Source organism: Vanacampus margaritifer, chromosome 2, assembly GCF_051991255.1.
Source record: "Vanacampus margaritifer isolate UIUO_Vmar chromosome 2, RoL_Vmar_1.0, whole genome shotgun sequence".
NCBI lineage: Eukaryota > Metazoa > Chordata > Actinopteri > Syngnathiformes > Syngnathidae > Vanacampus > Vanacampus margaritifer.
In genome coordinates, this window is record NC_135433.1 from 31318725 (window position 1) to 31345439 (window position 26715).

The 26715-nt window shown below is 41.5% G+C and overlaps 1 protein-coding gene across 11 annotated transcripts in view; it reads right to left on the reverse strand.

Moving 5' to 3' along the window:
- The window catches only part of ctnnd2b (catenin (cadherin-associated protein), delta 2b), a 144575-nt gene extending 119544 nt beyond the window's left edge, over nt 1–25031 (reverse strand). For all 11 annotated transcript variants that reach the window (XM_077556413.1, XM_077556417.1, XM_077556411.1 and 8 more), the window contains exon 1: nt 24752–25031. The gene's annotated coding sequence lies outside the window, so the exon portion shown is untranslated. The remainder of the gene's footprint in view (nt 1–24751) is intronic.
- Between the last annotated feature and the right edge of the window lie 1684 nt (nt 25032–26715).

The window sequence follows — 26715 nt, forward strand, 5'->3', positions numbered from 1 at the left end:
CACTAGAGTGCCTCAGAGTCACTATCGACTTTGAGATTGGCTTGGAATGCTGTTGGAATGGGAGACCCCTACTGGCAAGGAATTTGCAAAACAACAGGGAAACTATTGGGGTGTTCCTCCAGCCTTGAAAGTAAGCATCGCTGCTGACCTCCCCTGCTAGCCGAATATGCTGCAAGTGACACACTCAACAGAGTGAGAGAAGAGAGAAACATTGCCAGGTCGCGTTCACTGCAAGCCCAGACTTATGAGTCACTTTCATACAGATACACTTCTCCTGGCTCACACACCATGAAGCCAGCCAATTTCGAGGAAAAGTGCACATTTCTAGGTTTCCCATTTAAATTATGCCACTCAAGTGAACAGGGAAACTCTACGCTTGAGACATTACATTTTTCATGTAGTGTAATAGTACTCACTGGAATAACACCGCTAAGAAAGCACTGAATTGGTTTTAGTCCCGTATGAAGTACTAATCCGGATGAAATGAAAACTATCGAGGATGCATTTTTTGCCTCATTGTTGATGAGTTTGTTTTTCAAGATGGGGAAATGTATGGGGAAAAAAATTCTGCAAAAATCCCAATGGAGAGCAGCAAGAAAACAAACACAAGGAGAACATCCTCATCTTCACTACAAAGTAGCCCTTGTTTAGTGTTACATGTGAGTCTCCAAACAAGCTTGTGTGGCTAAAAATATGATCAACAAAATGAATTATGTATACATATTATTTTCCTTAAATCCACTAGGTGGGCTATGTTGACAAGCGATTTCACCACACGGTGTAATTATTGAGGTTACGACAGCGGTCACACCCACTGTGCTGCAACAAATTAAAAGTCACATTAACATTACAACCACTCGAGTGACAAGGCTGCTTGTGATCCTCAGCATTTAGCAACAAAAGCAACAGCCAGAGACAAGAAGCTGTGTTGGTCAATTGGTGCAGTAGAAGCTCAAAATAGCTCACATGCAGTCAAAACGCACCATTAGGTATGTTTGTGAGTGTGAATTTTTGACTGGCAACCGGTCCTTGGTGTACTCTGCCTTTCGCCTTAGGTCAGCTGAGATACAGCCCACCCACGTTGCTAATAAGGGCAAGTGCTAGAGAAAGTGAATGGAAGGACGTACAACTCGTCTTGCATGTGGATGGGTTTGCCAATGTGTTCAAATCAACCTAAAACTTATAATAGATATCCAACTCACTCATGCTTGAATTGCTGTTTGTCTGACACTCTGCATAAACAACCAAGCATCTATGCACAGTTTTGTAGAGTAAAGTCGACTTTATTTAGAGTGGGACCAAATAGACTCAGTTTTAGAGTAATATTTACACTTGGAAGAGAGTAAAATAAATAATTGGGGGAAAATAAAAGTCACTCAAGGGTTGAGGAACAAACTCATAAACTTCAGCTTGGGAGACAGCAAATCTGCGCCCTGAACCACGCATTTCCTGCTATGTGTTAGCATAACGCTTGTATCAGCTGGAATCTTCATTACTCCAAGAGAGCAAAAACGATGTCTCCTCTTGGATATAAGCAAACGGTAGCCTCGTTCCTCAACCCATAAATGACTTTATTTATTTTTTTTCAATTCTTTATTTTACTTTCTTCCAAGTGTACATATCACTCTAAAACTGATTCTATTTGGTCCCACTCTTGATAGAGTCAAATTTAGTCTACGGAATTTACTTTGTGGACAACTGGATAAAAAAGAGAGAGGATGTAAACTCTCTATATAAGGTATTGAACCAAGATTGGAAGCAGGGATGGACCTCTTCCATTTTAATTTAGGGCACATAATATATTATACAGTACAGTATATTGTAAATAATGTTCCAGAAATTAAAGGCATACAGAGAACATCACATTGTTCACCTGTAAAGTACTTTTACTGACCACAATTAAATAAGGTGACAGACCCTGAAGCAATGAAAATCTATCATCTATACAGCCTATCCTGTGCAGGGTCACACAATAGCTCGAGCCTGTCTCAGTTGACATTGGCCAGGCCGCGAGGTGCATCCCCTGCCAGGGCTGATATCGCAACAGAAGGGAGAGATTCCAGCACACTAGCGTCCCTCGTGAGGATAAGTTGTACTGTGGAAGGATGGATGGAAGGCTCAGCAGGTCGGCAGTCTTCTGTGGGTCTGTATTAAATAGCATTTTAAAAATAGCTTTTGTTTTTAATTCTTAATTCTGGATCAAAGCGGACTAGTTTCTTTCATGTTCACTTTACCGCAGCCCTCTGAAAACGTGGAAATTGGTTTGTTAGGTATTGAAGTATAAATAAACAAAGATGTAAAACACTTGTTAAAGAAAATGGCAGCCGAACTAAACCTCTACGCCATATTGCCGTCAACCCCAACACTATTGTGTAAACCAGTCACAATCTTAAGTCCCACTGAAAAATTTGTATCACTAACATTATTCGTAAGATAATTTTTTCAAATGCACAGCATTTGCAATAATGAAGCTAAAAAAAAAGGTCTTGTAATGTAGTAATTTAATGTTGACTGCGAGCATGTGCTTACATGAGGACATTAATAGCGTATTTCCACTGGAGCCCAGCACCGCACCGCAAACCTCGCTGGTGGGTCAGCTCAGCCCAACCCACGCACAAACTGCGTTTCCACCTCCAATGCGCATCTGGGACGCTGGGCGGAAGTAGCGCATAACTGGCTGCGACACAATAGTGAAGCACGGGAAACAATATATAACCAAAACACGGAAGCCATAGAGGACGACGCTGCCCGGTTTCAGTTGCTAGTTCTGTTTTTTGTGGTGGTTCAGATGTGGCGCTTGCCACGCAAGGAGGATCGCCGCCGCGAAGAAAAGGATGATGTTTTATCGTCTGAAAGCCCTCGAGGCTGTACAAGCTGATAGCGGGAGCGAAGAAGAAGACCAACACTTGTCAAAAAGGAAACGGACCATGTCCATTACTTTTTTTTTCTTTTTTTCTGGAGAGCTCAGTATTGTTCATTTGGTAATTTTACCGATTTGACATGTCATCATCATTGCTGTCTTTTTTTTTTTTTTGTATGTGGGTGAGTATGTGTATGTGTATGCGTGTGAGTGTGTGTGTATTCATTAGTTCACCTAAAACCTATTAAAAAATCCCATACCGTTTCCCTAAACCGAACACTTCCAGCCAGAGTCGTGAGGCCGTCAGGAGACCCGAGGAAGGACCAAAGAAAAGAAAGGAAAGTGAAATCCAGCACCGACCAGACACCACCCACCACCCACCAGGCCACCAACCAGAGTCCTTCATCAACCCCAGAAACATCTAAATTCCAACAAATCAGGGAGACCTCAAGAGACCAAAGGAGCAACTGAGGATGACGATGTCCATTACTGATGGCATCACAGGACCGACCGCCCAATCAACTGCCGTGGTGTTTTACGTCATGTCCTAGGCGTGAGGGCCGCGAGCAGCTCCTCACGGTTTACTTTCCGACACGGTCAGCTGTAATGGAAACGCTCGCCAACACCGTGCTAGCTTCATACGGCGCGGTGCTGGGCTGCAGTGGAAATACGCTATAAGACGTAGTCATATGTTTGAGTTGGCATCATCTAAACAGACCACTGGTGCACATAATAACAACACAATACAGCATTTGAGAAACTAAAACCCGAAATAAATGTGTCAGTGATCTCAAATGCAGCATTAGAATGTGGATGAGTCATATACTTTACGTAGAGCTGCATGGCTGTTGGCAATAGACCATCCGTTGGCCTCTGCTCAAGCATCTTAGCCTTCATCGAACAATGAATGTGAACCACAGGGCCCAGGGCTTACACCTCATTATCCCCTTTCACACTGCCTTAACAGAAATTTGACGTAACAGTAGAGTTGCCGTTTATTTGCCTACATACATGCCTTTCAGACTGAATCCACCAAAGCGGGAGATTCCTGTCTGCGTGCAGCTGATGTGGCTTCCAACGGCAAATCGTTAGATATGTGGGAATGTCAGTTCCTGATTGTGTATGGGAACGTTTCACACAGAACGACCTGGGAAAAACCTGGCTTTGATGGGCAGTGTGAAAGGGGCTATTGACACATCGGTGGACGGAGGCACATGGTAATTCTCGCTCTTCTACTCTAATCTACTTTGCAGGAATTCTATACTGATGACTCCACATTATCGCATGCGAGCAGGAGATGGTAATACATTCGCAGCCAGATAATGTATTCTGGATTCAGAGAGGAGGAAATTTGGGCAGACAGGTGGAATGTCACTTCTAAGCCTACTACGAAGTGTAAAGCATTGCTGTTGTCTTAAAAAGGATTTTTAGCTCCATTTGGGACTATATCTGGACCTCCATGTAGACAGCAAGTTAATGTGGGATAAACACATATAATTACAAATCCTGACTCTGATACTAATCCCAAAAGGGTAAGACTAAGGTATGGAGGTTTTGCAAATTCCAGGTATCAAACATTATGGAGTATGCATGTCTTAATAGATGAACACTTTCCTTAGCCGTCTTAATTCCATTTTTGGAAAAAAGCTTATGATGTTGGTTTCACCAAACCACTAGAGTAAGTGCTGAAATAAACTGGTCAGAAAAGGGGGTATGTTTTTGGTCTCTCTTTCTCGCTCTGAATATCACATTTATTAGATGCTAATACTAATCCAACCGTCCATCCATCTATTTTCTCTACCTCTAATGCTCATAGTATCGTATCTTGCTTAGGGTCATCGCGGCAAGCGGGAGGGAGCCTGGTTTGGTTGCCAGCCAAGTAGCAATTGAATCAAACACTGCCTGCACTGAAGTCAAGCGAAGGAACCGTTATACGACCAACACCAATCCGACTGAAGGCATTACATAATGCACAATATCTGAAGAATATATTCCCAGTTCAGCATGGACCCGCCCCAATGACCAAACTGACAAGTAGCCACTGTACGTAAATACCATTATGCTGTACTTAATTTCCTCACCAAGAGGCCAGAAAAAAAGTTGAGCCAATAAAATTGAAGAAAAAGAATTTCAGCATCACCATAAATATTCCGTTCAAAACCTTCCCATTCTTATAATCCACACTGTGAGCTTCCCCATTACTACCTCAGGGCACTGCGAGCACCGTTGCTAGCCACACTAGTGCCATGCATAATACATCGGGCCAACTTTGAAGGGCTTTTCTCAGAAGTAATGACATCATGGAAGAAATTGCTTTGGGGAGGCAGCATCAAAGACAGCCAAATAGCCTTTGCGTTCGCTTCAGACCATGGCAAAATTCCAAGTTTAGCGTGAGAACAGCAGCATCAACCAGCTGAGTTGACTGGCACACACTTCAACATGGCACAAGTTAAGACATGCTGAAAACTGAAATGACAACGAGCAAAGTGCTTCCTGATTATAAGATTATCATAAGAATCGCAATTCTCATTTAGTACGATTTAGAATCTATTTTAAATGTCCCAAAATCGATTTTATTTAAATTATTTTATACTGTCTTGCCCTTGTTTGTGTGTGCCTTTATTGGGAGCGCGGTTCATGTTGTACCCGATTTGGCCACTTAGGGGCAGTGTGGTTCCGCACATTCTGATACACAGTTAAGTCGTAGCCACATTAGAGAGTTAGAAGAAAAAAGTCAAGATCAAATCATACCAATAAAAGTTGTTTTTTTGTAGCGTAAGAAGAGCATTAGCTTAGTATATGCATAGTAATAATAACTTGCATGAATAGCCGTTCTTTTGAGTGATAAAAGTGCTGCGAGTAGTGCGCCAATTAGCATTGGCGAGTCAGACTGGAGTAGATCATGACGATTCTTTGCTCATCTATAAATTGAAGCAGAAATCATTGTCAATCAAATCATTTTGATTCGAAAATCGATTCTGAAACAAATTGCAGACCCAAAAATCGGAATCAAATCGAATCATGAGACGGTCAAAGATTCCCACCCCTAGTGGTTAACAACGAAGAATGAGGAATGCAATTTTTGTATTTAACAATACTACTACTACTACTAATAACTAGAGCTGTGAGCAGCTGTAAAGGGCCCTAGCAGCCTGGGCCACTTCGGGGTACATACACATTGGGCTACTGGCATATTGGAATATGAACTTTTTGAATATGGTACAAAAAATCTTTACATATAGATTTGTTGTTGTTTTTTGCCAGGTCTTATGAGTTTTCATGCATGTTTAGGCCAACCAAATCAGCATAGTTTTTCTTGGCAAACAGCGTGTAGCCGCAGCAACAGCATTTGGCATAAAAAAAGTTTTGCTTTTACTTTTCATTGGGAACATCTTAAGATGAAACAACCACAGATTCAAGTCAATCGGATCAAATCTGAGGGAAGAGTTCTTTAAATTGTGACCTCTATAATAAGCCAAAAATGGGGATAAATTTGAAAGTAAATCTGAAATGGTGGACTTCCTGTTGGGTTTAACATGTGGCTCCATGAGACTTTTGTTTTATTTGCCTCCAACTTTTTTTCTTTTCTTTTCTTTTTTTTCTTTTTTTAGATCTAAGTGAAACATACAACTGGGGCTGCTTTGTTAAAAAATATGTACAGCGCATTACTGAGCATTTTTTCAAACTCTATAACAATAAAGCATTAAAATATTGATTATTTTGCCTGGCCTGATATGTGTGTGCAGTTTCATGCGTTTTCATCTACGTTAAGACCCTCAAAATCATAAGTTCGTAGGTGTCTTTAGGTCTGGACTGATCAAATATGTGTCATTTTGAGAACGGCCATCAACGGCCTTGGCACAGATTAAAAAATATATATAAAGAGATTTCACCTCATTATTAGGTGGCGCTATATGTATAACCTAATATTGTCATATAGATGCCTTCGGGTGAAGACTATTAACATACATGTGAAGTTTGGGATTTTTTGGAGCTTGTGCAGGGCAGCATTTCTTCTTTTATGGTGAAGCATAGTTGAAACGCAAAATTTGATGTCCCGCCCCGTCATATGGTGTTTAGAAACTCAAGATTTTTTTTCCCCCCAGTTATTGCCCCAGGGTTTGAGGTGGTTCAGCCCAAGTTTGAACTGAAGTCAATCAGATAAATCTTCTAGGGCAAGGAGGCAAATGTTTTAATGTGCAAAGATGGGCCAAAATTGGACATTCAAAAATTCATAGCTCACTTCCTGTAAATGTTACCATTTGGCTGCAATGAATGGACTTTTTTGAGTGTCTCGGGGTGCTGCCAATTTCCGTAGCCCTACGTCAAACGTGCTGCTATTGGTTTTGTTTTTCCACTCTATTGGGTGCTACAGAGCCTGTTATGCAACTTTATAAGCGGTCTGGAAAATGCATGGATGGATATGATCAGATTTGTCAAAAAGGCCCAAAGAGTGTGCAAAGTTTGATGAGTTTTTGTACATGTCTAGGTCCCCAAAAAATACAATTCATTCACTCACTGCGGTTGCTGCTCGGGCCCTAAAAATAAATCCTGCAGTTTATTCACTAATGGAAGCTTCAGATATGTTTGAAAGCAAGAAAAACGTTTCTTTATAAGGATTCAAATATGACCTTATGGTTAAGATAATCGAAAAGCTTTATTTAGCCTACAGTCACTCTGGAAGTGGCACAAATGTCAGATGCCACTTTTGTTACATACAGTACGTGCATTTTAAAACTGGCCAATATTGCTCTTAAGCGAATGAAAAAATGATGCCATGAAGCGATGTGACGTGTTTGTGATGTGGCTACTCACCGTCTCGCTTGCTATAAATAGTGAAAAGTGGCGCTGTCTCTCATATTTCATGTGTCACTTATTCCGGCAGTCACTGCTGAAGAGTGTTTACCGCTTTCTGTCGACTGATTTTCTCTCCTCTTGATGTTGCAGCCTATAAAGTCATACCTAAAGGCTACGTTTTGAGTGGAAAGGCTGGAAAAGATAGCACGGCATCAAATGAACGATCACTTTCGGCTGGCTCCAAAACTAAAAAACACAAATCTTTTTCTTACAGTTTTCAAAAATGTGCCCCATTTGCACAATTTCACGAAATGCCTTGAATGCACTAACTTTCAAAAATAAAAAAAACATCATTTATAGTTTGGAGCAGTCTGCCTTCTGTCGTATTTATTCTGAACACATATCTGTTGGAGTGACCCTGATCAGAGAGTAAAAGCAATCTAAACCGATATCCCCACTTTAAAAACATTAAACATGATGTTTAGAATTTGACCTTGCATCTCCTGACCATCCACTGATGTATCAAATCTAGATTTCTTCTTGCATGATAGCCTGACAAGGCCAACGTTTCTGACCACAAGGCTCATTCCCTGATGAAGGCCACTAGGCCAAAATGTTAACATGTTTGTTCCCGAATAAATTGGTGAAATTGAGTCAACCTTGCCTTGAAGGTCTGTCTGGCTTAACCATGCGTGTGGCTTCTTTTGCCTTCGGTCATCTGCTTATTCCATACTAGACTAAAAGCAAATCACACTGCATAATGAAACTTGTAGCCACACACGTTGGCTATGAGCAAACCTCAGCTTTGATAAACCCGTTTTTTTTTAATGATTAGTTCAGAAATATTTTCCCAGTTGAAGTAAAATAGGCGCTCTTTAATTTAAATTGGAAAAAGTCCATCAAAATGTTTTTAGGAAAGGTCCTGATCAAGGACAAGACGGACTAAATGGATCCAGCCTGAAAGCCAAGATGAGTAAAGATTATAGCTATTATTTTATTTGAGTGCAGCAGTTGTGAGGAATTCCCAAGTCTCGACTCACACACGGGAGAGCATGTGCCGCATGGAGCTGGGAAGCAGTCGAGAAGAATTTTCATCTCTCAGGCTGACACAATGATTAGTCATGAGCTAGGCACTGCTCAATCTGACAAATCCTTATTAGGCAAACTTAACTCTTTGACTGCCAGACGTTTTCAGAAACGGGTTGTCCCCACGCCAGCCGATTTAAGCATTTTGAGTGATCTTTCAAGGTCCACAGAAAATGTTGTGTTTGGACTATGGAAACACACATACTACCAAATGAAAGATTGGACTCAGCTTTCATCAGAAAAAAAAGTTTGTTTCTACCTTATTCCGTTCTTCAGTAATCAACAATAGAAAATGGTTACTTTCACCGAAATTCTCTGTTTTGAAACAAAAAACGGAGAAAAAGAGCTTTTTGTAAAACAATGTTATTTCATGCACTCTAGTGAATTGTACACTTCTTTTTGTCCATGAATGATGCCACAAACACCTAAATAGTGCTTTACTTCTGTAAAACGCTTTCACCAACAATGAAAAAGTGTTTTTTGATTGCAAAATACGTTTATTTCCATTCAACAGTGTAACAATTTGACAAAACAATTTCGCAAACTATTTACAAATGTGTGCAACTGTGGTACTACTTACAATTATGTGGATGTTTCAAATACAGTTTTTCCTTTTGTAACGCTCTCCTGCGTGCAAGGAGACGCCAGGACGCGCACAACAGTTTACTTTCACTTTCACATTGGTCCGTTTTGCGTGCAAACGTTACACTTTCTTGACGGCCTTTTTTTCCGGGGGAATAAAAAGACTGTACACACTTCCTCCGATGAATATGCATTGGACTCGGGGCACTCTCCGTCGTCCGATCGAACGTCCGCCTGTGCGTGCTCGGTTGCGCTCCGCGTTACGACACCGTCATAGCCGCCGCGTCAGCGGTTCCAATTTCGCCGTCAAGCTCGGATTCACCTTCATCATCATCGATGATGATCATCGTCGTCATCAATGTACTATTTTAGCGTTGGTCGATGCCTTTCGTCTTGTAAGTGTAGAGCTGCTTGCAAACGCTCGCCATTGCCCGTTCCCTCCTCCATCTAGCTCCATCTAACGTCTTCTACTGCCGCGTCAATGCTTCCCAACCACGGAGTCACCACCCTCATCTTCATCATCGATGATGATCATCGTCGTCAACAATGTGCTCTTTCAGCGATGCTTTTGGTCTTTGAAAAAAACGGCTCGGGCGTGAGCTCCTCGCGACCGGCCACCATTTTTCCTTTGTCTTCCATTCTCATCTCCTGCTCGACGCTCTAGCTCCGCCTCTACTGACGCCCACCCGATCTTGTCAAAAGAGAGTCATCGCTGCCCTCTAGGGGCCAAAAATAGTCATTAGGCACAACAGACCGGCTGGGAACTTTCACCACAGCTCCGGAAGCCTTGCCCGCACCCGTTTCAAAAAAAAAATAAAAAAAATTGGATTACGTCTTTAGACGTCATTGGCAGTGCTCCGTAGGTTTTTACTTGACGTCTATAAACGTCAATGGCAGTGAAAGGGGGGGTCGGTTTCCTTTGAGCTATGTTCAGAAGGTAGGAGTATGACATTTTCAGGCAAAAGCTTTAAAATCCTGTTTTGCTGATTCGAGCTAGTTACAAGAACTCATCACTTTAAAATGTTGTAAAATAATAATGAAGCATGAAGGTCAATATACAACTATTACAAGGTTGATTGCCAACACAGAGGACAAAGGTATTCTAATGTACATCAAACACGACTGAAGAAAAAACATTTTGAACCATTCGAACAAACTGAAATTATAATGTAGAATATCTAAAAAAGAAAATAAAAGAAAAAAAAGTTAAGCTAAAAATTATTATATGAAAAATGAATTCACTTTAAGTAAAAAATTGACCAGTCTATGATAACTTTGGACTTCACTAGCTAAGTTGGCTTCTTTATTTGCTCTCTATTTATTTATTTTTTGTTTTTTTTATCACAGTGCTTGAAAAGCTCACTCCTCTTCCAATACACAATTATACCTTACCATTGATGTTTTCTTAATGGACATTTTGTCATTATTGGTTATACGTTAAACTTGGATTATTAGGGCCCGAGCAGCTACTGCTGCGAGGTCCCTATTGTTTTTCGTTCGTATTATTATTAGTGCCCGAGCAGCTAGTGCTGCGAGGTCCCAATTGTTTTTTGTTCGTCGTCTTCTTCTTCTTTTTCTTCTTCTTCTTTGTAAACGATCTCATTTTTTGGGGATTAAAACATTTACGAAAAGTCACCAAAGTTTGCACGCTCCTCGGGCTCTGCGAAAAAAGAATTATTATGAAGTTGCCATAAGAACATATAGCGCCCCCTAGCGTGGAAAAATATGCACCAATCCTGCCACGTTTGACCAAGGGCTACAAGTTGGCAGGCACGTGAAGCGCCCCGAGACACACAAAAAAGTCAATGGAAGCCATATCCTAAAATGTACAGGGAGTGAGCTATGAATTTTTGAATGTCCAATTTTGGCCCATTTTAAACAATTCACTGTGGTCATTCTTTTTGCCCATTTGCCAACAGTTTTCAACCGATTTACTTCTAACTTGGCATGTATCACCTCAAGACCTGGGACAACAACTGGGGAACAACTTGAATTTTTGAAATACTATATGACGGGGGGGCTCAAACTTTGCCTTTAACTCTTTGACTGCCAGACGTTTTCAGAAAAGGGATGCCGTCAGTGCCAGCCGATTTAAGCATTTTGACTGATCTTTCAAGGTCCACAGAAAATTTTGTGTTTGGACTATGGAAACACACATACTGCTATAAAGATTGGACTCTCATCTTTCATCAGAAAAAAAAGTTTGTTTCTACCTTATTCCGTTTTTCAGTAATCAACAATAGAAAATGGTTAGTTTCACCCAAATGCTCTGTTTTGAAACAAAATATGGAGAAATCAAGCTTTTTGTGAAACTATATTATTTCATACACTCTAGTGAATTTGAGACCTTTTTTTTTCCATGAATGATGCCACAAACACCTAAACAGTGCTTTACTTCTGTAAAACACTACCACCAACAATGAAAAAGTGTTTTTTGATAGCAAAATACGTTTATTTACATTCAACAGTGTAACAATTTGACAAAACAATTTGGCAAACTATTTACAAATGTGTGCAACCGTGGTACTATTTACAATTGTGTGGATGTTTCAAATACAGTTTTTCTTTTTGTAACACTCCCCTGCGTGCAAGGCGACGCAGCAGGATTTGCACAACATATTAGTTTCACCGCGATGGCCCCTTAGCGTGCAGACGCTACACTTTCTTGCTGGCTTTTTTTCCCGGGGAATAGCAAGTATATGTGTTTGGCCATGTTGCCATCAAGTCTACTCTCATGATCATGATACGGTGACGTTACGGTGGTGTTACGTCTGGCTTCCTCATTGTCCTTCAGTTCCTATACCGGGTGGTTGATCCATCGTATCCGCTCCATTCATGGTGGCATCGTAGTCCATAACCAGTGTCTTCTCCGTGATCAGACTGTACCCACTCCTTCGATGAATATGCATTGGACTCGGGGTACTCTTCGTCGTCCGATTGAACGTCCGCTTGTGCAGAAGTGCTCGGTTGTGCTCCGCGTTTTCCGGCGTTAGCATCGCTAGTCGGTGAGGCTTTATGACGTGGTCATAGCCGCCGCGTCAACACTTCTAACTTCGGCGTCAACCTCGGAGTCACCATCATCATCATTGTCGTCATCAATGTGCTCTTTAGCAATGGTCGATGCTTTTCGTCTTGCAACGCCATTATGGCTTCCTCAGCCATTGTCCCCTCAACACTCTAGCTCCGCCTCACGTCTTCTACTGACGCCTACCCAATCTTGTCCAAAGAAAGTCATCGCTGCCATCTAGGGGCCAAAAATAGGCATTATACTAACTAGATCTGCTTGATACTTTCAGCACAGCTGGCCAAGGCTTTCCTCCACCCGTTTCCAAAAAAAAACAAAAAAAACTTGGTGAACGTCTTTTAACGTCTTTGGCGCTCCTCCGTAGGTTTTTACTAAACGTCATTTAACGTTTTTGGCAGTAAAAGAGTTAATATTTCCTTCATCAAAAAAAATCGAAATGCTAAATAACTCCGCTGTAAAAGCTCCAAAAAATCCCAAACTTCTCATGCATCTTAATAGCCACAGCCTGAAAACATCTATATGAAAATATTTGGTTATACATGTAGCGCCATGTAGCGGTGACAAGAAATGTCATACTTTACATTTTTATCCATTGTGCCGAGCCCGTTTAAGGGATCCAGTTGAAATTTTGTTAGAAAAGCCTTAAGATATTGATCATGCCCAACACCAAATATTATAACTTTTCGCCAAAAGGCGTGGCCGTTACGTTGCCACGAAGTCTGATGATTCACTGTGACAATAAAAGCTGCGTTAGCTTGACCCAGATGATCCTATCTTCTCAAAATGTCACACATTTGTTGACAGTCCAAGTTTGAATACATCTAGGAACTTATATTTATTTGTACTGATAGCGCCACCTACTGGCATTTTTTTATTTTATTTTTTACTTTTTTTTCTTCTACTTTTTTTCCCCAACCCTTTAACTGGATCTACCTCATATTTGCTCAGAAGAGTGTTTAGGCCTTCATTATATCATAACGCAGTTTGTGAGAGAATTTTTTAACGAAGCAGCCCCAGTTGTACGTTTAAGCAAGATCTATGAAAAAAATGTGGTATTTGAGGGAGCCCAAGACCTACAAAAAAGTCTCTTGGATCCATAAGCTTAAATGAACAGGAAGTGAGCTACGAATTTTTGAATGTCCGATTTTTAACATTTACAGGGGGCATACTCTTGCTCATTTCTCCTACACGTTTGATCCAATTGACTTCAATCTTGGCTTGGACCATGTCAAGACCTGGTGGGGGGGGGGGGGGGGGTGGATCTTGAGTTTTCTAAATACTATATGACGGGGGCGGGGCATCATATTTTGTGCTTCATATTTTCTTTGCTATGAAAGACAAAATACGTAATAACTCCCTGGTACATGCTCCAAAAAAATCCCACATTTCACTTGTATGTTTATAGTCACGACATGAACGTATCACTATGACAATAGTCAATTATAAATATAGCACCACCTAGCCCTTGGGTCGACCCCAAAAAATTTCGAGGTATTTTGTCACAAATTTGGATACTCTTTGCGAGTGTGATAACTGTCATTTATTTATTTTATTTTTTTACTTTACACCACTCAAAATGTTTAGTGACATCAGAACAATCCATACATATGTACTTATATTTATTTATTTATGATGCCCTCTATGGACAATAAAATCAATATTGTGCTATGAGTAAAACTAACTATGATGTGTGTGTGTGTGTGTGTGTGTGTGTGTGTGTGTGTATATATATATATATATATATATATATATATATATATATATATATATATATATATATATATATATATATATACTTTTAAAACAATGCTAATAGGGGAAACTCATTGTCAAAACATAAAATAGGACGCTGATTTTTGAGGGTCTTATCATTGACCAAAAAGCTTTGCACACTCATCACACCTGGCAAAAAAAAATCCATATGTAAAGGTTTATTATGCCATTTTCAACGAAATTCTGCTTCCAATGTGCCACTACCCCAACCTGCAAGTACCCCAAAGTGGCCCGGGCTGCGAGGGCCCTTTATAGCTGCCCGCAGCTCTAGTTATTATTATTATTATTTAAGCAAGCATTGCAAATGCAAAGCGACAAATACACACAGTAAAGCACCTACCTCCCCTGCCAAAAGCGATATGTTGCATGGCTGAATGGGGCACCAAAATGCTGAGCAAACCTCAGCAGATTAGTGGCTGTCGAGCAGCTGCTTCAATGGTAGTCGAGTGAATGAAGAGGCTTTAAAGCCAGACAATGGCGTGCTACACTGGCCAAAAGCCACTTCCTCCACTGCACAAACGCAACTGTGCACACATACACATGCTTGCAAAGTGTTGGAAATGAATGAGATCTAGGGTACTCATTTTTTTGTTTTAATACTTACACTCAAGTACTAATAAAAGAAATAAGCAGTAGTTCTTTGGTGGTCATTTCTATCATTTAAGATTTGAGGATAATGATATTTGCAAAACATGAAGAAAGAAGGTGGAAAAAATAAGATAACTAAACAAATAAATAAACCACACAAGTTGACCTGTATAGGTCAGGACAATGGAGCATGAGTAGCTTATCCATCCAAACTTGACTCAAGCTTCAAGGGATGTCTCATACAAACTTAACTTCTTAATTGCTTGTGTACAAATAGTTGGACAGGGACTGCAGAGTGCCTATGGCATGAAATTAAACATCCGAGTAAATCTTTTCCTACAGATATCCCTTGCTAACGTGACCAAATCAAAGTCATATCAAGTATTTTTCGTTTAGGATGTGTAAATAATTACCAAGTGCAAAGTATATTAAATGTATGAGGTGCTGACTCCTGAAATGTTTAGGCGTTTTTTCCCCATGCTCTGTGCTCTGCTTCCGCAAGAAATCACTCGCCTCTTCAAACCCTTCACTCGCCACAGTTGTCATGGTAATGAAATCCATACAGGCCATTGGCCCAGAAGCATTTTTTTTTTGTTTGTTTTTGCACTCACTCACACAAACACGCACACATACATACAAACATGGTCTCCCAGGCGGGGAAGCTAACCCACGCCAACCTGCATCATAGGCAAGTGACGGTTCCATTGGCCCAGGAGTGTATGTGTCGATGTGATGGGTCAATTCCATCATTCTTGGCTGACACCAAAAAAAAAGCAAATTTCAGCTAAACGAGAAAAAGGGTGTGTGAAGTGTTTATAATGCTTGACCCTTGAGATATTTTACAGACATGTTTACTGCAACAGTTTTAATTTGTCAAAAAAGCACAATGTTTCTTTAATGAACCTAACATCACAGAATGAATACAAAACTGAAATGAATCCTCCTCAGGGGAGGAACTGCTGCAACTCATTATGAGCTTAAAAGCTCTGTGTTGCTTTTTCTCAACAGTAATATGGACAAGAACATTTGAAATGATGTAAGGACCACAGAAATAGGCTGTCAGACTGCAACTAATCCTCCAACGCCCACCCAGTCAAAATGACACATTTTCAAAAAGACAAGGCCACGCAAAGTCATACACTTACATTGGAGTGTAGCAGATGCATGAAGCGACTAGTTAAGTCATTTGTTCATGTCCTATCAGTTCATATTGAACAATTGTAAAGGGAAAAAAATACTAAAAGAAGACTTTTTATATCTCTGATATAGTCCATTACAGTCTATATGAAGTTTCATTACAGTGATCCTGTCATCAGTAGCGTTGTGGATACATGAAGCGATTAGTAGTAGGGTTGTTCTTGTTCTTTTAATTTGAATCTTACTTTACAGGACTTTAAAGGGAAAATAATGTTAAAAGAAGACTGTTTTTTTTTTATCTGTTGCATAAATGATTGTAGTTTATATACATTTTCTTTACAATCCTTCTATTTACTGTAATCAGTACCATAGCCTCAGGGGATGTGACATATTTGTACCAACTAGCCATGGACCTGTAGTGTCCCATTGGTCACGTCCACCAAGTCAGAGCTTCATTACGACTACTTCTACAGCTGCTGCTTTATAACTTTTTATTATCTTGTCTTCATACTAGACCCCAGACTGCAAACTGTATAACTACATTTTCCACTATAAATTCAGTCCACACAACCCCATGTACATTTAAGTGAACTGAACTAGCTAAACTGAAAGCCAAGATACGGCTGACATAAAACAACTATAGTTTAAAGGCACTGTCCGGAATTTGACCATTTTTGTTTGTAATCAAACCGTTTCTGTTTGCAAACAAACAATTCAAAACGGACCCCTCCCATGGTTCAACCCGTACGAGCTCAACGTTCACGCCCCCTGCCTCTGACCGCACTCAGCCAAGTAAGCTGTGATAGTGAGTGACGAGGTATCTTGCAAATGGTCACATTACTGATCCGAGACCGGCGATCACCGACAGGAATAATAGTTCAAAACGACATTCGCCTTGTAACTATGGTGAAATACTCAGGACAAGTGTGGAGTTAACAACACTTTTCAAGACGAAAACAGCCAATAACGTGCGTAGCTTCCCAAAAAAACAGTCTGTGATGCCTTCATGACCAGTCCAGAGCGTCGGAAACTACCCAACCCGCAAGCCACCCCCAAAGGTTGCTACAGCCTTTTTGCTTAGCTTCACTTTTTGCCAGGTGTAAATATAAGGGAAAAAAAGTTTGACCCTCGTTCTATATTACCCTTGTCAATCTGACTTAACCTAACATGTCGCTAAATCAGCAAGCTAACATTTTCTTTTCTGTTTGGCACTTACCTGTCGAATAGCAAGCAGGCGAGCTCTGCGTCGCTCTTCAGTCCAAGCCGCTCCTTCAGAGCTCGGAAGCGGGTAAATGCCAAGCCAAGATTTACTCTTGTTTTCGACCGTGTGCATTATCCGCTGAATGTTTTGTTGTGGCGGGGGGGGGGGGGTTAGTTGAGGACAAAATCACCACCACACATTAACAGAAGCCCTGAGGTGTAGATTGAGAAGGAGTTCATGTTTAAAGATCCTGTATTTAAGAAGTGTTTATTTCTGAGTCAAAACGTTAGACAGCGCCTTTAAACAAATGTTTTGCTGTCTTTACCATAAACAAAAGACTAGCGGTACAGTAGTTTAAATAGCTATAAAGTTAACACTTACATTTACAATCAAGGGAGTTTGATCATTCTAAAAAGGTAATTTAAACAACCCCCACAGAGACACTGATTGTTCACTATGATCCTCAAATCACAATGTTCATTTTGTGACAGTTTACGACGTCAAGGTAACCCAAATTTGTGTGCAAGTTGGAACATGCTATAGTCTGGCACTAACATACCATAGGACATAGGTTAGCATATCATGCTAATGCAGTATTAGTCATAAATATGGTAAATATGTATTTGTTTGAAAAACACTTCCAGGGCAACAATCAATGAAAAACTAAGCATAGCATTAGCTAGTCTGTGCGTGCCTTGCTGTGCCATGTGAGGACATATTCTTAAACTGCTACGCAAACTCGTTTATTGCTAGCTGTCTATGACCTCGAAAGAGTGTCAAGGACCATTTGTAGTGGACAGGCACTCAACAACAGATCATGCTTAACTAGGATTAGAAAGCAGATTCTTCTCATTACTATGGCCTTGTCGAATTACAACCACAAATCATAAATCAATGCAGGTATAATGTGGTTGCTCCACACCAACCCATCCGCTCACATTTTCTCTATACACCGCATGCCCTCTGATCTCCTCACTATATACGAACCACATTGTCATGACAGCATTGTCTTGCTCCTAACAAGTCCTTAACAAGGGTTGGCCTTGTTAGAGCCCAAACTGCCAGACCGCACGTGGCTGACATCACAACAACCAGTTGCCATGTCAACCACAACTTGGCAACGGCAACTTGGCAGCTCCACAGGGGATTGATTGGTTGAGCTATTTAATGAGAGGGAAATTATGGGAGTATTTTGTCTCCTCAGGAGCTGCATCCTGTGTCTTATTTGTAAGCCTCCTTGCTTCAAGTTCCTTGATTGTCCATGACCCAGAAGTTAATCTGAGGAGAAAGCCCGGTCACGGTCGGGTCTAACTAGAAGCATACAACAGTGCTCTTTATTCATGAGATTGCATGATTCCACACGAACCATCAAGGACATATGTTGCAGCAGTATTAAAAGGGCAGCCGCAAAGCGAATTAATCCGTGATACGTGTCATATTGGATTGGTATCGCCGGAGGAAAGAAGCTATCATTAGTCCAAACATTTCTCCCTCCATTCCGTTTTCCTTGAGTGATTTCCCTGACTCCTCCGTGGAATCTCTTGTGGGAGCTCAGGAGCTAACATGCAAACAGGGGAGGGAGGATTGAGGGCTTGCAAATAATGAATTGCGATTCACCCAGGGTCTTAGCCCCTCGCCAGAAGGACGACTCACCGAAACAATGATGTTAGCCTTGGCCTGAGCTTGGCTTGGCAAAGGGATGAAAGATGCAGCAACAGCTTCATCGTGTGTTGCTATAATTACAATCCACTCCATCTTCAAAGCTGTATTGTTTGTTCCATGTATTTTGGGTAAATAATAATGCAGTCTCTCATTCAAATGCCTGCCACAAGTAAACGGTTTCCCGATATACAGTGACCCAAACAGCATAAGTACAAAGCAATTTTCAAAGCAAATGACAATTTTCATGCTGTGAACACTCGATCACGAGTGACAAAATGACATGCGCCGCAAAACAATCTCGTTGCCTCTTTATAGATCCTTTTGACTTCTGTCCGCTTTAAGGGGTGAGGAGAGGACAGAAAACCACTCGGCTTCACACAAGGAGGCAAAGTGCAGCTGTTATTTCCTATCATCCATTAGTGAACCAGCCTGGCACAAGAACGGTGAGTGCATGGAGAGGAAGAGTCACTCTACCGCCTGCATACAATTGCATCTGCTACTATATAGAGTACAGTCAATACAATTGGTCTCTAAGTTCCAAATGGTGAAGTTACATGGATGGACATGTAGTCAAAAATATCTTGGTAAGGATTGTTGGGTTCGACTTTTAGGATGCTGCAAATGCTGCTTGTAAATTTGTTTTTAAGTGATAAAGTATGTGGAAAGTATGCAGCTAGTATTGTATTTATTCCAAGTCACCAAATATCTCCTCCAGTGTCCCCACTTTCAAACATTCTGTTTTTCTAGTTGCCATATTTTGGTGTGGAATAGTTTGAAGGACAAAGATCTTTACTAAGTAAACTATCTTCTCACATCTGCTCTTTTTAGGAAGCACTAGCGCCGTCGCTATGAATCAGATGATGTCATGACTGGGATGTAATGACATGGCTGCAGAGTATCCCTCGACCTGTCTCTCAAGGTTATAAACAGAGACTGTCACGTCGAGACAATGTGGATGGCTGACCCAAAATAATATATGAATTACTGAAAGTAACAACATGAATTCTGAGATAGCCTATAGCTATACTTTGTATTCTGTCAAATGGATACAAAATGTCTAAACATATGCAATGACAATATTCTGTCATGGCTAAGCAATTAGCTGAGCTCAACCCAATAGACCAGCCAATTGAAATGGTGAGAAGCCGATCAGAATGAGGCGTCTGTATCGAATGAACTATTAAGTTACCAATTAGTTCAAGCCTGTGACTGAAATATGAATGGAAGTACAAGACAGAGGACAAGGAAACTTGGTTAGAAAATGGCAGCAATGAAGCTTCTCTCTTATTGAATTGTTTACATTTTGTGAAAGGCAAGCTTGTCTTTGTCGCAAAGCAGCAACTATTGCAGAAAAAAACCCTATTTTGAGCACCACAGCAAGCATATGAAAAACACACAGCTAAAAGCACCTGCAATATGAATAATAAAAACACAGCTGAAAGTTCAGCAGTTTATTTGTTTTCTTTAAACGAAGCCATTAGTTCCGAATAGGCTAATACTAAAGCAAGGTCTCTGGAATGCTGCTTTAAACCAAAAACTTTCTGTTCTTTTGTGCACCCTTTTGGAAATGATGCATTATTATAGTCCATATAATTGTGAATCAATCATGTCATAGTCTTTTCTTTTATCATTATTACCTAAGGGGCACTAATAAATGTGCAACATCATGTCTCTGAGAACTTTCTAAAGTATGGAAATGGTTTTCCTCTGCGATTTGACGTGCTGTTTTATCTTTGTTCTAAAATTGCTGCGTCATGTTTATCCCTCAAAGTAAATGTGGCCAATTTTCGACCACTGGGTGAAGCGCGGACATTAAAAAGTGTGTTTAAACGGTATGTGCATGACCTCAACTTTTTCACTCACAAGTCTGTTGCCATAACAACGTATGCCTCTATTAGATGTGACTAATGGATGTATAGCGCCGTGCAGCAAAAAGGGGCTAGCAAGCAACACTTTTTGTGTCTTGTAGATAGGAGCTTCTTCCTTCCTTTTTCTTGTGCTGTGTAGATCAAAGGCTGGTTTAACGATAACTTTTAAACAATTTTGCTGCCTGACTATATTGTATGTCCTCGACCATAAACCTAACCCTGTAACTAGATAAATCAAGAACTTGCAGCACAGTTTTACTGAGCGCTAAAGGCATGACAATGTATGCGACTATTAGCATAGGGAGACTTTTACAGCGAGCTCACCAGTTTATCATGATACGCCTCACTGAGACTGGAGGGAAACTTTACCAAATGCATCATCATCTTCTAAATCTTAAACTTAATGAAGAATGTTGAGGCCGCAGCAGCTCAACCAATGAGGATGATAAAATAACAGGCTGTTAAAAATGCCGTGAGCACAATGCATCGCTTGCTCGACATTGGCTGTATGTGCCATGAATCTTCTGCTATTAGGCTGAGAAAGTGAGAGGAGGGTGAGGTAGGAGAGGGCGGGGCCTCTGTGTTCTCGATGGAAGCTGTAAGGCTGCTCAAAGTGTTACGGAAAAGCAGCAGCAATATTTGGAGTAATAACTGCGGCTTGTAGCTTAACCTGCGTGAGTTTGATGTTCAAAGCTTTGGGATACTGCACATGTTGCTTGTAGCCATCACTAAAAATAGCACAGTTGTGTGCTCTCTTGCAAACCAGATTAATCTTCCAGATGATGAGTTGCTCAATGCTCATGTCAATGTGCCAACATGAGACAAGAGGCCAAATTACAACACTGATGATGACAACTATTTGCCCTTCTCTAATATTGAATAATATTTGGGTAATTGTCAAAAGCCTACTATATTAATACATCCAGTTTCTAAATGAAATACAATAGAAAACTGTGTATCATTTTATCATCAGATTGTGTGAGAGCATACACCCCATAAAATTGCTATAAACACACCTTTGCATAACATTATTTAAAGGAACAGTAACATGAAAAATGAACTTTTTGGAGCTTTTAGCCATGTTAAAATGCTAATTCTTCACCAAAAATATGACTGAAGTGGTGTTTTCCACCATTCGCCCCTCTATGAGAAATTCTAGGTCATTCTGCTCTCCAAGCACCAGCCCCTCCCAACCCGAGAAAACGAGCGGGTACTCACTCTATGACATCATCAGGTGTGGACCCACCCCCGCACCGCCAATGCGGACTAAACACACGTCCACATTCTCTGAGAGAGTTATCATTCTGTCCAAATGAATTAAAAGCAATCAATTATGCTTCACACTTGCAATGCCGAAGTGCAATTGGCCGTCTTAAATTCCCAAAGCTTCAGTGGTGGTTGACCCTTGTGTAAAATGTTTGCGCTGACGAAGATAACTCAACGAATAGTGAAGTGGTTAGCGCATTCACCTAGTGAGCAGAAGTTCCCGGCTTTGCGTCCCAGTCAGGGTTTTGTTTTGTTTTTTCTCTCATTCTTTCTCTCTTCCCCTCCTCCTCCAATGCTATTTCTTGCAGCCAGGAGCCATTTTTTTCTCAAATGTTTATTGAAGAATTTAACATCCATACAATTTCCACAATTAAAGAAGACGTGGTTGTACTGCAAGGGCTGGCCGGTCTTGCGTGGCCACTCAGAGGAGTGCTCGAACGCAGCGCGAGAGGGGCGCGGCAACCACATGGGGAGAGGCGGGGTTTTACTGAAAAATACCAAATGCAGTATTTCATAAACAATGACTTCACCATGGTGTCAAAGGTACAATTTAATCATATGCCTATAGTTAAGTGTGGAAGGGCTTAAAATACCGTGATATAGAACCTTTAATTAGATTTATTTACATTGTTCTTTTGTCTCTCTTTGCTTTCCTTTTTGTTAGTGTTAAATACTTTTTCCAAAGTTTTGTTCACAGTGCACTTTAGGGCCCTGTCTCAATACCCACACTACACTACGCTCTTCAATGACGTGTTCACTTGTTAGATGTGCACGAAAGTGTTCGAGAGCCCAGGTTGCAAGCGTGAAAAATTGTAGAATTGGGACAGGGCCTGTGACGTCATCGACTGCCCCGCTGTGTTCAGTTGCGTCATCAAACATTGCCAGCGTTTGCTGTTTTGGTAATTTTGCTGCTTGAAATGATATCAGAACTGCAGTACAGTAGTACTAAAGTAAAAACCCCAGTCGATCGCCGCTATGGCTCCACGCCTGGGTTTGCGAAGCATTTATTTGTGGCCCCTACACGTTCTGTGGCGCATGCACAAAAGGTCGCTATACGGCAACAGCACTATATATATATATGTATATATATATATATATATACACAAATGTTGAAAGGAATACTTTTTGATACGTACACCTTTGTTTTTCGTCACAGGCACAGTAATTATTTTCCTGCTATTTTTGCACTTCGGAGAACTGAGACACCCTACACACTCGCACCCATCAGCGGTAACGTGCAATTGCGGGGCACGAGGGAGGAAGTGCGAGTATTGGGACAGGGCCTATATCTCCAGCTCTGTGCTGTGTGTGAGCTAATACTCCTTGTGTAAACTCTGGCAATGAGAACCCCACTGCCAACTATAGTGGATGTGCAATTACACTTTTTTTCTAGTATGGGGGAATGCATGTTCCCTGGGCTTAAAAATATTTTACCCACTTAAACAAACAGGTTTTGCTTGATTGATTGCAATGGTGAAGTATTAAATAAAAAACGCAACCATAACATTAGAAAACACAATATACAAAATGACAGAATAATCAGAGACATTGCCAGGCCATGTTCAATTTCAATTAGAGGTTTCCAAGGCAACAAGGGGCAGAATGCTCTCCTGCCCAACACAGCAGAAACACAGAGGACATGGAGAGATGCATCAGCAGCCACAGACACCTATACTAAAGAGGTAATTGACTTCAGTACAATTCTATAAGGGTTATGATAGAATATTGTTCATGAAGTACAATAACGTTACACACCATCTGTTGTATCCAGTTTCCCTAAGGCAGTGTTGTCGAATTTGTTTGTCATGGGCCACATTATCTTTATGGTTGTCCTCAGATGGTTGTTATGACTGATTTAAATATATTATCACCTCATTATTCTTATGGACAAATTGATGGATAACTACTTTTGAAATCACAAGTCAAGGAAAATAGTATTAGCCTAACTGTTGCTTTTGTTTTTAGAAGGGGGTTGGCAAGAAAAACATGTTTGCAGCACAATATTTCAACATTACTATATTGCCATTTTGGTACAGACTTCAGCCAAGCATAGAAGGTGCATTATTTGCTATAGTGGCGAGCCGGATCTGGCCCCCTTGCCTTGAGTTTGAAACCTTTTTTGAAACAAAATACGATCCACATTTATGCCAGGTCATAGAGTCCACTACAACAAACGAGAGCAACACTAAAATGTTCCCTATGAAGCACAGCAATCTGGGGAAAGAATGGATTAATTACTCCACAGTGATTAAGAGAAAGGGCCCGAGGTGGTGATAAACACACAGAGAGGTCTTTTACACATGGACAGGAAGGGAGGCAGGCCCCGGCTGGAGCTGCAAACTGGCTGTAAGGTGCGTTCGCTTCCCCGTCGCAAGCTGAACCACACAACAAGACTTCCATCGCGTTGCAAAAGGCAACGCAAAGCCAGCGGGGATGGGCTCGCTAAACCACTGTCACGCATTATAATCTTACAATATCGCTCAAATTTAGGTCAATCTGAAAGTAATTTAGATTTCGCATTAGCAACCCCCTCCTCCGACCCGGATGCATGGATGGAGGGAGGGAGGGAGGGAGGGAGGGAGGGAGGGATGGAGCGGTGGAGGGAGGGAGGGAGGGAGGGATGGAGGGATGGACGGACGGATGGATGGCGAGTCTATTTGAAAAGGGGGTTTCCATTTTCTGCCCACGATCAATGCGAGCGCACCACAGCCCTTAAAACGCGTAATAAGACGTAAATCCACGTGAGGACGACTGTCGTCAAATAACATCTGGCAGACAGAAACACGCGTCTTGTCAAAAAAGACACCACCTTCTGTCACGTTCTATGTTATTAGATTACACATGTGGAATTCGTGAAATGAGGTAATGGGGACCAAGGAAACTAGAATGACATTGCGCTTGCTTACTGTGAAATAAATTCCCTCGGGGGATGGAGAGCCTCGTTTTCGCCCCTCGACTTTCCTCCTTTCCGGCGTGGGAATCCAAAATTCAAACCATGCAAAACGGGCTGTGGGTCGTTCCAGTCTCAGAGGTATTTTTGGTCCAGCGCGGAGTGTGAAAGATGAAGGCTCCCAGCATCCGAAAAGGAGCGAGCCAGCTGTGGGGAGGAAGTGGGGGAGAGGAGGGAGGAAGGAAGGAGCGGCCGGGCCGGAGCACTGCGCACAGGCGGGAAGGCAGAGGCACTCACTTGTCTCTCTCTTTCTTCTTCTCTCTCTCTCCCTCCCTCTCCCTATTTGTGTGCCTCACCAAACAGGGTCCCTTCATTCCTGTGAGACAGACTGACAGACAGTTGAGGTAACAGTGATAACGGCGACACCCAGTGGTGATGAAAGGAATATATCGTCTGGATGGTGAACAGTGTCACGGCTGGGCACATGTACACTGATGGAAAGTCGTTTGAATATTTATGCAATGTTTTTGATATACATCTTAACGTTCATGTACTAGTTCACTGATATATACAAATACATGAACCTTAAACTGGATCAGGATATTCTTATCTTGAAATTTTACTGCCTGTTTGTTGAAAGTTTGAATTTAAGGCAAACCTCCATCTGTGTATCACCATCTACAGGTTAAACACTGGGATAAATACAATTTGGCAGTTTTTCCTCTCTTTGGACAAACACGTACTACCCACATCACTTCAGTGAGGCTGACGAACGTAGTTGCTCTGCCACCCACTGGCTCAATATCGTACATGCCTCCTTACATGCCTCCTTAACGAGTTGGACTTGGAATTGTAGCGTTTGTGAACATCTTTTATCATTTTTTTAAGTTATTTACTGAGCATAGCTTGTGATAGTATAGAAATGATTTAGATCGTAGTTTTCACTGCTGCTGTCAATGACAGCCAGATCACACCCAACACTCTCCCTCCTCGTAAAAGCCCAGCGGTCCTCCAGGCAACGCCTCTTTTGAGCACCAGTTTCAAATTTAGTGAGGGATGGAGCAATAATCTAGTCGGAGGTGAGTTGCATTTTAAAGGTGGGGTCTTAAGATTTGATCGTTTGTGTTTGTAAACTAACAATTTAAAACGGACTCCTCACGTGGCTCAACCACCACTCTTTTCGAGTCCCGGAGCGGGCTTGCATTTAGCGAGTGTTGGCATTACGTCAGGTTTCATTCAAGACTGCAAAACCTTGACAAAGATATTTGGCAGACCTATTTTTTTGTTTGCAAAGAAATTTTGGACATGTTCAAAATTTGACGAGAAAAGCTGTTTGTGAGCATAAAAATGTTTTGCGAACATTTTTGCAACGTTTTGGAATCGTGAACGAAACCTGAGAAATAACACTACATAGGCACATCATCACAAGCCTGTGTCGCTCAGTGAGATCCATCCATCCGTCCATCCATCATCTACCACTTATCCGGGGTCGGGTCGCGGGAGCAGCAGCTTTAGCAGCGAAGCACAGACTTCCCTCTCCCCAGCCACTTCAACCAGCTCCTCCGACGGAATCCCAAGGCGTTCCCAGGCCAGCTGAGAGACATAGTCTCTCCAGCATGTCCTGGGTCATCCTCGTGGCCTTCCGCCGGTGGGACATGCCCAAAACACTTCTCCAGGGAGGTGTCCAGGAGGCATCCGAACCAGATGCCCGAGCCACCTCAACTGGTTCCTCTCAACGCGGAGGAGTAGCTTCCCAACACTGAGTTCCTCCTGGATGACTGAGCTTCTCACCCTGTCTCTAAGAGAGAGCCTGGACACCCTGCGGCCGCTTGTATCTGGGATTTTGTTCTTTTGGTCATGACCCACAGCTCGTGACCATAGATGAGGGTAAGAATGTAGATCAACCGGTAAATCGAGAGCTTTGACTTTCGACTCAGCTCCTTCTTCATCACAACGGACCGATACACAGTCCGCATCACT